General features: G+C 32.0%; 1 pseudogene; it reads right to left on the bottom strand.

Moving 5' to 3' along the window:
• LOC143060957 (E3 ubiquitin-protein ligase rnf213-alpha-like) overlaps window positions 1–18,697 on the bottom strand; it is a 198,751-nt pseudogene that overhangs the window by 151,298 nt on the left and 28,756 nt on the right.

Raw genomic sequence — 18,697 nt, forward strand, 5'->3', positions numbered from 1 at the left:
TTCTAATCAGGTACTGTTTAATACTTTGAGTGTCCGGTTGATTATACTGAGGCCTATAGAATTTACTCAAAGACCTCACAATGACCGATTTTTGTTCGCTATTTGTGCAACATATTATAACAAGCTTGTACATTATACCTGAAACATTTAACATTACTTCATGAATTATATTTGACATAAATAGTCAACAGAAGGTAACAGTATTGAACACAAGTCTCAAAAACATTCAACAGGTTACCTCACCGAAAAGAATTATTCTACTTAAAATGTTTATGGAACAAAAGTTTCCGTATAGGATGCATATTTTGCAATAATTGTCAATACAGCGTTGATCAATGCAAAAATGAAAGTTATTGATAAAAGTATTTTTTATTGTTTATTGAGTCAATAAAAAACTTCAAAAATGTAAGTTTCAGTGCCGGTGGTTCTTTAGTATTTAAACCGACAAACCATAATGAAGAATGTTTTTGTTTTCTTTTTATAATAGACAACGATAGACAGGTATTAATAAAAAAAAACTATATTCTACATATTTAGCATATATAAAAAGGGTATTAAGTTATTGTTCAAGAGTACAACATGTATCTATGCAACCAATATTATGTGATAAACCCTATTGTCACAATCAATTTTTCTATTGACATTTGATGGTAGAAACAATCTTTATTATAATAAATAAAATAAAACATTGGTTATCAAAACTATGATCTTCTCATGTATTAATACATCGACAAAACTAAAAACTCGTGGCAAACAATTTTCCCGAAATTAGTAAGAAATGGCACAATTCAGAACAAATAAAACTTTTCTTTGCGGGAAATCCGAATGTGCTATCTTAATCGTGATAAAGCAAATGTATACTTGAAAACTAGATCCTTATCTTATGAAAAAAATAATAAAGGTTTAAATTATTTGTGATAATAAAACATTGACTCAATAATTTACAATTAAAACATATTTAACCCATTTCTCTGACGTCAGTCTATTGTTCTAGCAGTGGATTATTTTTCAAGAATCCACTGGCCACCATGTTAACTTAAGATAACTTTTATCATAACTTTAAACTTTTAATTTACGGCATGTGATATTCTCAAAAACGCGTGACTAATGAAAGATTCGAACTCGCGCGTATTTTCGTCATTATAGTCTGTAGTCTATGCATGATACCACTAGACCACGAGTGCCGGTATAAATGACTAATTAAATATCATTCTTGAATGAATGAATGAATTCTTTATTTGCAAAGCAGTAGTTACATGCTATAGCAACACAAACATATTTACATTGTGACACACAATAAACAACAGAGAACAATATAGTAAGATATTAAAATAGAAAAATTATCAACTTATTAGATGTGATATTTAGTATTAAAATGATATCATACCATGATCACTTAGTTTTTCTTTGTTTGATTATATAAATCAACATCTTACTGACTCTAATTTTAATAAAGAGTGATAAGCTTTGACTATAAAACTACTTCTTTGGCGGCAAAACTATATACAAAATCGTCAACTTTATAGTAAAAATGAAATAAAGATACCCCTAAGATTAAAAACAATATTATGGACTTTCCGAATTGATTTCTCTGAGTTCAGTATTTTTGTGTTTTTACTTTTTAGAAGAGAAAAATATTGCAAAGAAAAATCATTCAGGATACTAGGCTTGAACTTGGCACTGTTGGTATCACAATTTTTTTTTACCATGCCAACGACTAGACGATCACGGCTATGAACAGCTTACATGATACTCTGCAAAATTGAATACTTTATATATTGTACATTTGTTATAAGAGCAAGTCTGCTTGGGTTTCAGAATGAGTACCACAAATAATACTAAATCATTAACTGATTGTCGATGGATGCCAAATGAAATAATGTTACAATAATCAAAAGATAATGAAAGGGAACCATTTTACACAAAATTTATATATAATTTTTTAAACATGTTAAATAAGACTAATCACTTGTATCTATCTTATCATCAACTGGTTTCTAGAGAAGTGATGTTACTGTGACATTTTCACTTCAATAAGATTTAAAATGTTTAAGTTATTTTTAATGTGTGTTATAAACCTAATCAATTGGGAGATATTGACGACATTAAGTGCTCATTCGGTTGCTAAATACTATATATGTAAATATTAAAGGTTTCTAAATGTTGGTAGTCAAATTTTTTCAATTTTCAAAAAAAGATTTTAAAAATTACGTTTATTAATTATATGTCTTTTTGAAAGAATTATAAATACTAAAATCTAATCAATATAGATTATTTGTAATGCTTAAACATAGAATGAAATAATTATTTACAAATATAAAATCTGGTAATAAAAAGGGAAAATATCAACACATTTAAGTTAAATTTAACTTATATTAAGCTATATAAAAATGTGAACCGTGTGGATCTAATCATTTCCAGCTATCAGAGAATAAAAAAGACAAAATACGAAGTTATGTTCATGAAATTCTGTTGATTCATTGTCAGATCATGAAACAGATAGTCGTTTTACTAGAAATGGGTTAAGCTAGAGAATTGATAAGAAGTAGTGGATTCGAAAACGATAATCAACTCGCGACTAAAGTCGCTCGTTGATTATCGTTTACGAATTCACTACTTCTTATCAATTCTCTACAACATAATACGTTCATTGAAATCCAAACGTCTTTTATCCCTTTGGTATCTTTCGTCCCTCTTTTAATGTGATCAGAATATTTACTGTATAAAGGAATGTATACACACATAAAAATTGTCATTCTTTCTTTTGTCTATGGTCCTTACATTTTTTTTTTTTCATTTACAAAATTTAATTAAAAACACACAAGAATACAATTGAGCAGCATACATCCTCTTCACAATGCTTGCATGAGCAACAAAAAGTCTGTCTTAAAATAAATTTAAAATATTATGCAATAAATAGACTATTTGATCTTTTTAAGATAATTCCTTTGTTTTTCAAATAATACCTTTGTTTTTCAAGCTGGTCATTAATGTATGTAATCTTCTTTCAGCTCGATCTGCGATATCATAGTCCAAATTTTCAGCATTCACTAAGCAGTAGACTTTCATGTTTTCTGCAAATAAAGCTCTCCTCCAGAAAACTTCAACCTAAGAATATCAAATTACATACTGTTGATTATGATAAAATGAATCGATCAGATGTTAATAATAATTCACGGCACAGTAGTGCATCATTGTGATTGAATGTGGATCAAATTTTGATTGCACCTTGATTTACAAAACACAATCAAATCTACAATCAGTCAAAATGTCAAAATCGAGAATAGAATACAATTCGCAAACAGGTAAGACAACTTTTCTGGTTCAAATCAAATGGAAATATTTAATAACAAATTGTTGAGTTCAATCGTTCATTCTCATAACTCTGTAAGCGCATCTAACATGCATTATTCCAAAGATCAGTTTTGAGTGTACAAAGCAAACCCTTGTTAAGGAATTCCTTTTATGTGAAGTGTACGACCGTAACGTATGCATTTAGATATGTAAACACAATATACTATAAGGCATTTGGAATGTTTGTGCTCGTTTTTCGGAAATTGAAATTAGAAAATTGAAAACATTACATTTGTCTTAGATTCTAGTTTGAAGTCGTCCTTTTGTCTCAATTAATTTTATTCTGCATATGATTATATATTTTGAAGTCATTGTATGATTTATTGTGTCATAGTTAAGTTTATAAGACCATTTATCATGGAACATACCACACAGCAAAAATAGAATGGCATATTAGATAATAATTTGACATAAATGATAAAGATCGTATTAGAAAAGACAATATAAATATCAAACATCAAAACAATCTTATTGAATAAACACAAGTGAAACAGAAAACAAAATACCCACCATATCTAATGTTGTGTCTGGAGTACAAAGTAAAACCTCATCGGACTGAGGTAAAGGCATATCCTTTCTTGGTCCATGTTCATACATATATACTGATAAAATAGTGTTGTATATCTCATCTAAAATTATATCATAAAATAAAACAAGACTTGATTATCATCTTTGTTCTTTGCTCATAAAAACGCAATTTTAAATACTTTTCAATTCAAAAGCACAAATTGATGTCTTTAACACAAAATATTACCCAAACTCAACCTCTAGAGAGAGAAGAAACCTATTAGCGCATTCTATCTTTTTAGTGGACGTTTTTTTCAACAAACAATCGGCATTGAAATTGGAAGCAAATAAGCCCCTCTTCTTGACGAACTTATTCTTTATTCATCTGACTTCATATAGGAGCTTCTTATCGTGAAAGAAAAGAAGTTAACGGTATCCGTTAAATTACCTGTCCGCTATATAGATGATGTCCTCTCCCTAAATAATTAGATATTTGGTGACTATGAGACTATGTTGACTTACATCTAGACATTGACAATGAGGGTCTATTGCAAATAAAACTTAACCACAAGAGAGAAGATTACAGCTTCCCAATTGTTAACTTTTCATTTTTATGTAGCAACATTCCAGCAACGCCTGCATACGGAGTATAGTATTGATCTCCAAATTGATAAAATATTATCAAGCTTTTCTTTCCTATCATCATTTTCTTGATAGGGGGTTGCTGCTCACAAGGAAGATATTAAACCAAAAGTTCCAAAATGGGGAGTTGAAATAATCTTTTCGTCAATCTTAAGGGTGCCATCACGAGCGTTAATAAATACCCGTTTCACAGACCACACTGATATATTACTAATGTCGTTTTTACAATCCCGTACCTTTTCATGAATATTCCCTACCGAATAAGACTTATTAAGACGTGTGGAACTTGAACTGTGTACCGTTCCGGAGCACTTGCGATCACGCCTTCTTCGTTTTTAGTCGGGTTCGTATTGTTCAATCTTTAGTTTTCTATGTTGTTCAGTGTGTAGTATCGATGATATTGATGTTTCTTTTTTAGCCATGACGTTGTCAGTTTATTTTCGATTTAGTAGTCTGAATGTCCTTCTGGTATCTTTCGCCTCTCTTGTCTTTACTTTTTACATTTTCTCACTATCTTTTGTCTTTTCAGTTAATAACTATTCCTACACATATCCGTTTTGATAATACAAATGGAACGATGATAGATGTTTATATTCTGCAAACATGTTTTTAATTCAGGTTTTCTCATATTTTTGTTAAACGCAACAAACAAATGTCAATGTAATTGCTTAGATCAAAGTCATTAAGTCTCGAAATTGATAGATTTTAGCTTTGCAATTAAACCATGTTTTCAATATTCTATAAAAAAAAATACGTCCATACAAACATTCTATACACTGAATATAGTCGATAAATTACTTATGATATTTCAAACAACTATCAATTGATGTAAGGAAAGAACATGCCTTTACAGTTTTAGTAAAGATTGAAGGTAATATAGATCTATAAAGATTGTAAGTATGCTTTCGTTTTACACTTAGCACTACTTACATCTAGGAATTAAGTCTGGTTATTTTCTACAACAGCTAGCTCAAATGAACAACAAAAATTCCAATATAGTTAGGAATTATATGCAACAAAAAGGTCAATGAGAAATCAAAGTAAAATTACTTCAATCTATGAATGCTCATACACCTGCTGAGTTATCAAAAATTTCATCATAAAACATAGAATTTTGTTTGTAAATGATGTCACCCTCTAAAACTGTCACAATTACAAACTTGTAACTATCGTAGGAAATAGCCTACCTTCAGTGTCTTATCCGTAGCAAATGATGAGTCGAGACAAATAAAAAAAAACAGGTGTTCAACTTTTTTAAATATAAGCTTTCAAAAAATCATTGAGGTTGCTACTGTTGTAGGATAAGCATCAATATGTCTTGCATGCTGTCACATTATTTGTGCAAAGTCGACAACAAGTTACAAACTAGGTTGCAAAGCTTACCGAAGTAAAGATTTAAAACAAGAAGCTGTCACAACGACAGCAAACCGGATTTATTAACATTTATTTGTGTCCTGGCAGCAATATCACAATAACCATTACTGATCATTGGTGCAAGTGAAAATCGTCAATATCAAATTTGACCTCCAATTTGTCATCAGTATCAACATATTAAAATTTGAAAAGCTTAGATTGAATGGTTCATGAGTAAATGCAACAACGTGAATGGAAACGCCATTTTACAATCTTTGAAGAACCATTACTCCTAAACGGTAAAAGTCAAAATCGTCAATATTGAACTTGACCTCTATTTTGTCATCAGTAACAACATATAAAAATTTCAAAAGCTTTGGTTGAATGGTTCATGAGAAAATGCACGGACACGACTGGAAACACTATTTTTCAATCTTACAAGAACCATCACTCCTGAACGGTAAAAGTCAAAATCGTCATTATTGAACTTGACCTCCATTTTTTCATCAGTAACAACAAATTTGGGAAGCTTTGGTAGAACAGTTCATGTGTAAATGCACGGACACGACTGGAAACTCCATTTTTCAATATTTCAAGACCCATAACTCCTGAACGGTACAAGTCAAAATCGTCATTATTGAACTTGACCTCCATTTTGTCATCAGTAACAACATATTAAAATTTGGGAAGCTTTGTTAGAACAGTTCATGCGTAAATACATGGACACGACTGGAAACCCAATTTTTCAATCTTTCAAGAACCATAACTCCTCAACGGTAAAAGTCAAAATCGCCATTATTAAACTTGACCTTCATTTAGTTGTCAGTAACAACATATTAAAATTTTGAAAGCTTTGGTTGAACGGTTCATGAGTTAATGCACGGACAACTTTTGATTGCCGCCCGCCCGCACGCCCGACTGCCAGACCGCCCGGCCGCCCGCCGTACATCCCCAAATCAATAACCGACATTTTTGTCACAAAAATCCGGTTAACCAGGCTGTTATGAAAACCCTGCGCCATTTTATAAAAGAGTTTCGTTTTGAATATTCATTGCAGTTCCATTTTTGTTTGTTTGTTATTTTACATTTGAAATGTTATCCCACTATACACAGGCTCGTTAATTCATAATTACTTAAATCTAGTAAACCTCATCTCATTATTTAAGTTGTTGGTTTGAAATGAACTCTCAACTAGAAGTTAAGAATAACCATATTATTATTAATAATCGGAATTTTCCTGATCAAAAGTTTCAATACATTTGAAAAAAGGTCAGTAGTTACGACATGTTTGAATAAATTATAAATCTTAGGCAAAATAAAAGATATAAAAATATTTTTTCCCTATGCATTCTACCTTGTATCCCCGAGGGTATCACAATCCCAGTAGCCAGTACTTCGGTACTTCGGTACTGGCATGAAAATACGGATTTTTTTGTGTTATTAAAATTTGCTGTTACAAAATGTTAGAAATTATTATAAATTAAGGAATGTATCTCCCTCATGCAAAGCTCTGATTCCTTTCCCGGATTTGGCTATACTTTTTGGACCTTTTAGATTATAGCTCTTCCTCTTTTATATAAGCTTTGGATTTCAAATATTTTGGCCACGAGCATCACTGAAGAGACATTTCATATCGAAATGCGCATCTGGTGCTGGAAGATTGGTACTGTTAATGTTATTACTACCACTGGGTCGATGCCTCTGCTGGTGGACTGTTAGTCCCCAAGGGTATCACAAGCCCAGTAGCCAGTACTTTGGTACTTGCATGAAAAAACGGATTTTTTTGTTATGAAAATTTGCTGTTACAAAATGTTAGAAATTATTATAAATTAAGGAATGTATCTCCTTCATGCAAAGCTCTGATTCCTTTCACGGATTTGGCTATACTTTTTGGACCTTTTGGATTATAGTTCTTCCTCTTTTATATAAGCTTTGGATTTCAAATATTTTGGCCACGAGCATCACTGAAGAGACATGTATTGTCGAAATGCGCATCTGGTGCAGGAAAATTGGTACCGTTAATGTTATTTCTACTACTGGGTCGATGCCTCTGCTGGTGGACTGTTAGTCCCCGAGGGTATCACAAGCCCAGTAGCCAGTACTTCGGTACTCGCATGAAAATACGGATTTTTTTGTGTTATTAAAATTTGCTGTTACAAAATGTTAGAAATTATTATGAATTAAGGAATGTATCTCCCTCACGCAAAGCTTTGATTCCTGTCACGGATTTGGCTATACGTTTTGGACCTTTTGGATGATAGCTCTTCCTTTTTTATATAAGCTTTGGATTTCAAATATTTTGGCCACGAGCATCACCGAAGATACCGAAGATACATGTATTATCGAAATGCGCATCTGGTGCAGGAAAATTTGGTACCGTTAATGTTATTGTAAAGGAAACTTTCAATTCAACGTAACATACAAAAAGTTTTATACATTTTTCGGCAACAACTTAGTAAACATGTCCTGTTGATTAAGCTTAATACATCTAAAATCGTGTATAGCTTCCGTTCTTTCAGTAAGCTATCGATATGATTATTAAAATGAGGCAATAATTTGGTGAACAGGGTGTCATTCTGATATCTTTGTCAATGCAGGGTACTACCAATAACATGCATATTAAACTTAGTCATTAGAAAAACATCCAACTATGTTATACATCAGCCATAGAAAGCAATTGTTCCAACAATTTCATTGTCCTCGCAGCAGTGTCTGTTCTACCCAAAATTATTTTTACCCTCGATAGGCTTCAGCAATAAACAACTTACAACAGACCAGTTAATTCTGCTCAATTTTGTTAAAGTCAATCAGCGGTGGTTCCAATTCTACTATAATCTTAATTTGCGTTGTATTAAAGTATATTCTGATCGTTTGATTGGCCTCCGAGCAGGTAAACGTGTGAAAACATTTGTGTTTAGCCAAAAACATTCACACCAAATATGCGCTAGACATTTTTTAAAACTTAAGAGGTTATCAAAAGTTAAGTTTGTTAAACAGTTGTAATATTAGTATTTATAAAATTAACGGTACCAATTTTCTTGCACCAGATGCGCATTTCGACAATACATGTCTCTTCAGTGATGCTCGTGGCCAAAATATTTGAAATTCAAAGCTTATATAAAAGAGGAAGAGCTATAATCCAAAAGGTCCAAAAAGTATAGCCAAATCCGTAAATGGAATCAGAGCTTTGCATGAGGGTGATACATTCCTTAATTTATAATAATTTCATAAAACAAATCCTCAAAAAACTATTATATCGAAATCAAAATGGAAGGATCTTTACTTATAGCAATGTATATATTATATTTCAGCAAAGACACGAGTTCTTGCCTAGTTAAAAAATAGGTTAGTATGTTAAAAAGATCTATGATGTAAATAATTTCTCATGCGTTCTATTGTTTAAATGTCTGGATAACATTAATTATGAGCTGTACATAACAGAGGCTCAATTACCTGTTTCAAATAAACAGCTGCGCCATGAGCGCATGATACGCCCGACGTCTTGTGTGGAAGTTTTATGCAATAATCATAAATAGTTTCTGAGAAAGTGTTAAGCAATTACCATTTATTGCTTTTGAGACACGGCGGCACATGTGAAACTCCCCCCCCCCCCCCCCCCCCCCCCAACCTGTTTTTTTTTTACAAATATTACTAAAATAAAATTTTGAGTCATCACCAAAAAGTATACAGATCTTGAGAATAATATAACAAAGAAGTGTGTAAAGTTTTAAGCAATATTCATAAATCGTTTTTGAGATACGGCACGACATGTAAAAACCCCTCCCCCTTTTTACAAAATACTCAAAAACTTAAAAATCTAATTTTGAATCATCACCAAAAAGTATACAGATATTAAGATTAATATAACTAAGAAGTGTGTAAAGTTTTAAGCAATAATCAAGAATCGTTTTTGAGATACGGTGCGACATGTGAAAAAAACACACCCCTGTTTTAGTTACAAAGTGCAGTAACTCAAAAAGTTTAAATCTTATTTTCACAAAAAAGTATACAGATCATTTGACCATCATAAAAAACAACTATATTAAGTTTCATGAAATTTAGATAAGTCGTTCTCAAGTTACGGTGCGACATGTTTACGCAGGACAGACAGACGGACAGACGGACGGACAGACAGACAGACAGACAGACGGACAGACGGACGGACAGACAGACGGACGGACGGACAAACAGACAGACGGACGGACGGACGGACACCGGACATTTGTATACCATAATACGTCCCGTCAAAATTTTGACGGGCGTATAAAAATGGGGTAAAGCCTTTTTAAGTTTGAGATACTCACTTTGATTACAAAGTATGAGATTTGGTTCTCCTGGTCTTAGGAACTGGGATATACTTCTTTCGATGGTTACTGTTTCTGATAAATAAAAAAAAATGTTGTCACCACCACTCAGTACTGCTGCTAAAAGTATATCAATTCGGGAAAGCTATGTCTAGATTCAATCAAGAAGATTTTAATTTGAACTTTTAAATTCCCCCACCTTAGCAGAAATATACCAATTTCAACTACATATAGGATATACGTTTCTCAACTCATTCGGTATTCGAGAGCTACTCAGTTTTTAAAAAACGTCACCTGTTTCTGATCAAAACGACGATGAAACAGCGTTATGTCAAAGAATGTTTCGTCCTTTTCCTAAATATAAGTTCATCAGAAGATACCAAGACATTATCGTATCAACTTTACATATAATATATCATGGTCTTAAAGTATAATTTTCAGGTATTATCATCTTAGTTACGTGCAATGGAATCTTTATTTCTCTTTGTATATTTAAACCGTTATCCTGGTACCTTTGGTAACTATTTTACTGGTTATTTAGTTATTTTTTGGTAATATACTTTTGGCATGACTTGGTATTTATACATTCCCCTATTGAGTTATTGTGATTTGGGTTTTTTTTTTTTTTGCATTCCTGTTTCTCCGTTTTGCCTATTAAATTATATATAGTGTCTATATGCCTTTTTTTTTAATTAGTTTTGAGTTTTATAGTTTTTATCTATAATGTATGATTGTTTTTGCTTTCTCATGTTTATCATTACAATGGAATTCTATGCGACTGTCATATCAGTGAGAGTTTAAGCTACCTGTAGCTTTAAAACTAGGTAAAAATATCATTGTCTACACCAGGAAATCCGGTAACAAGTCAGAAATAGTACAGTTGTTTCCATTCGTTTGATTTGTTTAAGCTTTTTATTTTGTCATGATTACTGACTTTCCTTTTTGAATTTTCTTTTAAACTCATTATTTTTGCTACTTAAATGTTTGCGATATGAATACCTGAAAAAGCTTCAGACAATATTTGTGTAACAAAATAAAGTTTACGCATGTTCATTAACCCCCAAACAAGATTTGCCATTCTATATAAAAAATACCCTTTGGCTTGTTATTGATTTTAACAGAGTGATATATTAGTATATATTGGTGAAACACTTGTCTGTTGTACAAAATTTTAATTCGGGCATCTTTGTTGAGTTTATATGTAACCCTGGGTTGATGCTACTACTGGTGAAGGTCTCCCCGACTGTATCAGCAGTTTAGTTGTCTAGACATGAACTATTAGTATGGCCATTAATATAGATTGACTGTTCACAAAACTTCACATTTTTCGAAATACTACACTTTGTTTTATATAATATTTTAGTTTAAATCAGTTATAGTTTGGAAACATTTCAAAATGTTTAGACCTTCAATGCTCTCCCCCTTCGTTCTTTATGTGTCCTTTACTTTGGAAATGTTTATGCGAGTACAATCTTTACAATTATTTATACAAACATTTATATCTCAATTAAAGCAACATGTTTTCCTTAATTTCCAGAAAATTCGTTCATTTATTATTATAGATATTCGTATAACATAAAAGCAGCTTACCTTGTTCAGCAAGTCTTTCCAAAATCAAACCAAGATGTTCAATACTAAGGTAATCAGAAACACCTGATGATATTGAATTCAGAAACTTATCCCACAATTCTTTTAACGCCGTTTCAAGCAATTCAAATGCATGTTCCCTAAAAGAAACGTAGATAAATGTTAAAACGAATCATAATTTTTCTAAATGTAGCTCATTAGACATTTTATAATTTCGAAAATGTATTCTGATAAAAATTGAAAGTTCAAAAGGAAGTTACATAAAAGGTTATGAGCAATAACTTATTAATTTTCATTTGATATTGAAGAAAACGAAAACATAATTCTTAAAGAGGAGAAGTGTCGAAAAACATATCACTTATATGAATAATCTGTTTGGTAGACAGAAAAGTCTAACCTTTCATGAATAAGAGGTCGCTATTATTGTATGTTTGCTTGAGTTTTAGAGATTAAAGCCAAAACCTGCATTTTATCCCTATGTTCTATTGTTAGCCATATCGGTCGTATTGATTGGCAGGTGGGGGCGTCGAACACATTTTTTTTTTAAACAAGATACCCTTACTATGTATGTGGCCAATTTGAATAAATCTAGCCAAGTAGTTTCAGAGGAGATTTCTATAAATGTTAACGGTCGACGACGAAAAACGGATGAACGATGACGGACGTCAAGTTTCAGGTCAGGCGAGCTAAATGTTAAAAGGAAATTTTTATTTTAGGGCCAATGCTCCGTCTGTTAGTTATTGACATTCTTATCATTGGATATATGCTGCTGGTCTTATCTCTTTCATAAGTGTTTCTCTTTATAGATTATGTATTTGAAATAAACGACAAGAATGAAATTAATGGTATTATAAATAGTGTAGGGCATCAAATCCAATGCAAGTTAATAGACTGTTACGTTATCGTTAATTAAAGAAATTATTGACGCAAGCTATACTTTATTGTAGTTTTAACATGCGTAGGCATTATATTCGTGATTATTTATGCCCGAGCAATAAAGTGTAGCTTGCATCAACTATTTCGATTCTGAATAGGTCAACTAAGATCATTTATATGCCCGATAAGTATAAGTGTTAAAGCGTTTGTGTAGGTTCTTCCATGAACCTCCCTTTTTTTGTCTGTAAAGAAGCAAACGGCTGGCACTGTGCTTTTTCAGAGGGGCGAATTTAAACAGCCATGAACGGTTGTCGTATCTAGGTCAAATATGTAAATTTCGGAATGCGACAAATTACAGTCATATTTAACTTTTTATTAGTCACATACTTGCATCTGCTCTTCACATTTTATTTTATTTTAAGCAATTGAAACTTTATTGGTTGGTTGCCAGGAACTACAAACTTTAGTTTAGTTGAATTTAGTCAAATTGTTCTCGATCAAATTCAACGAAGTTGTACCTTAATCAAAGGTATGAGAGGAGAAAATGTTATTCCATATATTTTTTTACGACGACCTCGATGTACGACAATTGCTTGCAATAAATCATGTTGTCTATATCTAGCAAGGTGAGCTGAAATTAAGCCCGAAATCAACACTTCAGACTAACAAATTTAGCATACTGTATATTAAGTACAGTATTTAAGAAATATATTGGAATGTAAATCGTTTTCTTTGTATATTGTTCAATGTGTCTTACAAATTTGCATGCTTCAACCAAAACAAAACTAATATGTTCATTGATGAAAACACGACAATAATACATATTTACTCTGATTGCAGGCCAAGCCCATGTATCAATTGTGCTGTCATCGAAATCATAGAATGTGAAGACTGTATCCATCCTGTATATTCTCTGTATGACTCAACATCAAATTTTTCGTCAATCTCAATTCCTATACTCTCACATTCTTCACTTTCATGCTTATCACACCATATCAATGCTAAAACAAATAATAACCTTCGTAAAAACGCCCGTGACAGTGTGAAATGATATTTATTTGCTGTAATACAATGAATGCAAATTGTTCTGACTACCAATGCATACTCAAGAAACATTAATGTACTAGTTTCTATGGTCCATTTTGCATTTATAAAAACATCCAATTTGAAAATCTGAAATGACAGATCATAGCTTAAAGCTATCTACAGGTCTAATTGAACATTTTATTTCAGCATTGCACAAGGTCATGATTTTCTCTGGCTTTTTGTTTTCATATTATTCCATTGGTATAATATAACTGATCGGGTGGCCCGCCGGCTGATGCGTTAAACGTAAACGGGGAAAACGATGATGCTAAATCAACTAAAGTTACCGGGGCATCTGTTAATGATACCCTATTAATTACATGTATGTTGTAAATAAAATTGAGAAAGGAAATGGGGAATGTGTCAAAGCGACAACAACCCGACCATAGAGCAGACAACAGCCGATGGCCATCAATGGGTCTTCATATTTTCTTTTTTTTTAAACTGGAGGATATTTGAAATTTAATTTTTTTTATATACAAAACAACTGCACAAGTAGGATTTGTTTAAGTTAGTAATTTAAGTTAAAAATCCCGTTTACACTCCCGTTCTAAATCCACACAATTTATCTTTACATTGCTTAAATCTCTTTACTTGGATTTGTATATGTGTTTTTGATTATACAAACGGTTTAAACTATAACTATTGCGAAATATCGTTGTTTACCATTAATAGGAAAATATGAATAGATGTATTGACATAAATTATACTGCTTCGTGTCATTCAAACAAGATACTCCTGTCCATTAGAGTCCCAATAGTGTCCCTTCCAATATTTATTTCTAGTTTTATGTTTATCTATGACTATCTTAAAACTACAATGACAAGATGCATGTATTGTTGAAAGTTTTCTCACATCCCTTTCACCTACACGTCCGAATATGAATGGTCATGGTGTTATTTTTTTCTTCTTCCCACTTAGTTGCATAAAGAGGTTTTTGGTTAAATCGTTTTGTCATGATTCTTGTACGAAATGTATTCACAATGAGATAATAAATAAACATTACAAGTCCTTGATGGTTTATTATATATCTTTGTGTTCACATTTATTATAGCATAGATACAGTATTCCTCATGAAAGAAAGAAAGTGTTTTTAAGTCATTATTATTTCGATTGCAGTTTTTTTCCGGAACATGATGGTACTTACATTAAAATCCTACAATCATTTAGTAATTAAAGCTGCAATCATATTTGATTAATTCAAGAGACTTAAACCCCCTTCCAAAAAAAAAATGAATTATAAATTCTACTGGCTGAATTATTTCACAATTGACCAGATTGTTAAAACTATTTGACCGACCACTAAGTGGCTATAACATTTGGAGCAATGTAAACGAAAATGAACAGATTAACAACTGTCTGCTTTAGGACAAAACAATAAATGAAAATCAATATGATAAAAATCAGCCAACGACAACCACGAGACTAGATACTCCTGACTTTGGGAGTATATATAAATAGAATAAGGCAGTATTGATATAACAGTAAGAACATTATTGCTAGCGAGACAACTCTCCACTGGGGACCAGATAACAATTATAATAGGGCACCGTACGGTCAAGAATGAGCACTAACAAATCGTATTAATATCATAAGCGTTAATAGGACACGGCCATGACAGTTAATTCAATTCAAACGAGAAAAACTGATGATGATGATGAGGAGGAGGAGGAGGAGGAGGAGGAGGAGGAGGAGGATTTATGCAGTTTTCTATAAGCAAAAACATATACTCGCAATGATTATAATAACTTTGAATCAATAAAGATATAACTGCTGCTACGTGTTAATGGTAAATTTCTAATTTTGACTGATAAAGATACATTAATGTATTTCCAACATTTACCTTAAAAATGAGTTTCAGAATTGCTATCACAGTGCTAGTATATACGTATCAGTATAAAGCTTTTATACGCAATGAAAAGTTGTGTTGTTAAAAAAAATAAGCTACAACCTTCTTCAAGATCTTCACCACATTGTTGTAAGGCTTCTCTTGCTACAGCAATCGGATATCCATGGTCTGTAAGCATTTTGATAAAAGATGTGTTTTGTTCCTTTTCCTCGGCATCATTTTGCAATCCATTCGCACTTTGTGTTGCGTCGTTCAAGATTTTCTTTTGCGCAGTTTCAACATCAAATTTAGCCTTGCACAGAGCTATCAGAAGATTCTCTTTGTTACAGTCCTGTTTAATAGTTGACAACATTGGATATTTCAACACAGAATGATCTTGTAAATCATTCACCTTTACAAGATCTTGTTGCAGAAAAACAATCTGATCACTTGTGAAATAATTCAGCCAGTAGAATTTGTCTCTTTTTTCACTTATGTAACTTATCCACCTCTCATGGCATTCCTCCAGAAAATTTGCTGTTTTCTGAATTATAAATTCAGCATCATTGTCTGCACTGCCAGTTTGTCCCTTCAATGTTTTGGCGTCACTACCCTGTCCGAAAGTCAAAAAGACGCATATTGGTCTGTTTACATCACAGTAGAAAGTTGCCTGCCATTTAGTAAAAAGTACACAACCATCAGAAACAAGCTTGATGTATACACTGGCAAGTGTCTCAAGCGCCTCCAACATCTATAATAACAATATTAACACAAGTTTTAAACAGTTTGTTATCGAAACTGTTAATTCAAAATCGTAATATGTTCTTGGTTTCTTATCAATTTGTTAGATATTATTGAAATCAATATTGTCATGGGGAATACAGATTGCTACAGATCACTCACTTCAAATTACCTGCTTTGTTCCGACGCTACTCATCATTTGTTTTAATTAAGCAGTCTATAAATTAAATGCATAATAATCTCAAAGTATGTAAGGTTTAATCATATCGATATTTCGCTTTTAAAATTTTTTTTTTTTCGTTGAATTCTGCATTTTCGTTTTAATTTGAAACATTTTTTTGTTTTTTAATTTAGGTACTGCATCTAAATTTTATGACTCCGCTCGTTGATTATCGTTTACGAATCCACTACTTTTTATTATGAATTATCTTACACTAAAATCATTTTCTTACCATCGAAAATTTTTGAATATCAATATTCTTCTTGTTGTTTTTGCCAGCAACTAACATGAGTAATGAATGAAGACTTTGTAGTCTCTTGTAATTGTACAGTTCCGTTGCTTTCTCTGCAGTATTCTCTCTGGCCCAACCACTGTTTGTTTCTTCTGTACTATAACTCAGGCTAATAACATCTGTTAACTCCTGCAAATGGAGACAGATTAGAATTGTAAAGAGTAAACTGGTATCAAGTTAGAACTGATATCTATCAATTATGGACTTTGGACGAGGTCAATAGGTTATATCTGACCTTGAAGTCATAAAACTTTCAAGTCAGTTTTTTGTACTCATACTCAATAATCAACCAAACAAAAAGTAGGATTTCATGTTTCGAGCATGATTTGTTCTCCGAGCACTTAGCAAAGTTTTATGACTCCAAACCATTACCCCTGTTCAGATTAATTGACCGAGAACAAAGTCCGAGTGTCAATATAATCTAACAGGTCCATATATAATGTTTTGACTGTGTGCAAGTCCCTAATTGCTATATTACATGTACATGTATGTAAATAATGTATTAAGAACATTGTGTTCAATGTTCTTTCTGTGTACTTTTAATTGTATTTTGCAAGAATTTTAACATGTTATTGAAAATATCAATATTTGTTTAACAGTCTCTTATCTTGTTGCACTAGCTTTCTTGTATTTTTAGCGTCCGCATTTGACATACAATTCTTGAAATATCTTGATAAACTAGCAAATTTTCTTTTTGTCTACTGTAGTGCTTCCTCTATGGTTTATATGTGTGCCGTCATTACGTAATAAATCTAAATTTAATTAGTTAGATTTTTTATATTATCAATTCTTTATTGTCATATAAGTAAAATTAGACTTGTGACATAAACAAAAGTAACAATAACAATAAAATAACTGGGTTGAACACACACACACACACATATATATATATTACGGATTACAAATGTGTCGAGGTTTGTGATTGGATAACAACACAGAGATGTCAGTATATATTCAGGAAACTGCCGGGGTATATACAACGTTTTTATCCCCAATTGGAACCTCAAAAACGTCATCATAACACCGGTTACTATGTGACGTAGTCAAAACCTATCAGACTGTCAGAGGCTCACAGAGGGAAAATAATGACGTGCTTCAGTCAATAATACATTTTTGATACAAAATCACGCATTTTACACTTTTAATACTTAAATTTAATGTTAAAAGTGTTATTATAAATTATTACATACGCGATAAAATTATATTCATAGCAAATTAGAAAATCCATCACGTATGCCGAACATATCAGGTTGGGTTTTTCAATATATGTGTTGTCAACAAATACCTGCACTGGAAAATAACATTAAGTCAAGGGTAATCCGTAATATATGTGTAATTCAGGTCTCAGACAGGGTATATACTGTGACATTCCCGGCTTAGGGCTTATAAACTCTAAGCCGGGAATGTCACAGTATATACCCTGTCTGAGACCTGAATAACATATAATATATTATATATAATATACAAGTAAAAATAACTAAGAGTCCCCTGTCCTTAACTCTAAAGACTGTTTTATAAAGGAACCTGTGTTTTCACTTGGTTTATATTTGAAGGATTTAGTAGGACTGCTATCTTTTCAGGTTCAGACTGATTTTGAAACATAGAATTATCTATTGCCATGTCATCAGAAAGTTTTATACGTAATACATGATCAATTTGACAGTAGAGAAGAAAGTGATTTTCATCTTCTAATGTTTTACAAGTTGGACATGTTCTATTGTCTATGGAAAGCCAACGGGGTCAAAATTCTTACTTCGTAACTTGTCAATTTGTAACTTGTAACTGTGTGATTTGTCAATTTGGATATTGATGTTTTGTAACTTGTCGATTCGTAAATTGTCAATTTGTATATTCATTTGATGTTTTGTAACTTGTCGATTCGTTAAATGTCAATGTGTGAAATGTCG

The sequence above is a fragment of the Mytilus galloprovincialis genome, chromosome 1 (assembly GCF_965363235.1).
Source record: "Mytilus galloprovincialis chromosome 1, xbMytGall1.hap1.1, whole genome shotgun sequence".
NCBI lineage: Eukaryota > Metazoa > Mollusca > Bivalvia > Mytilida > Mytilidae > Mytilus > Mytilus galloprovincialis.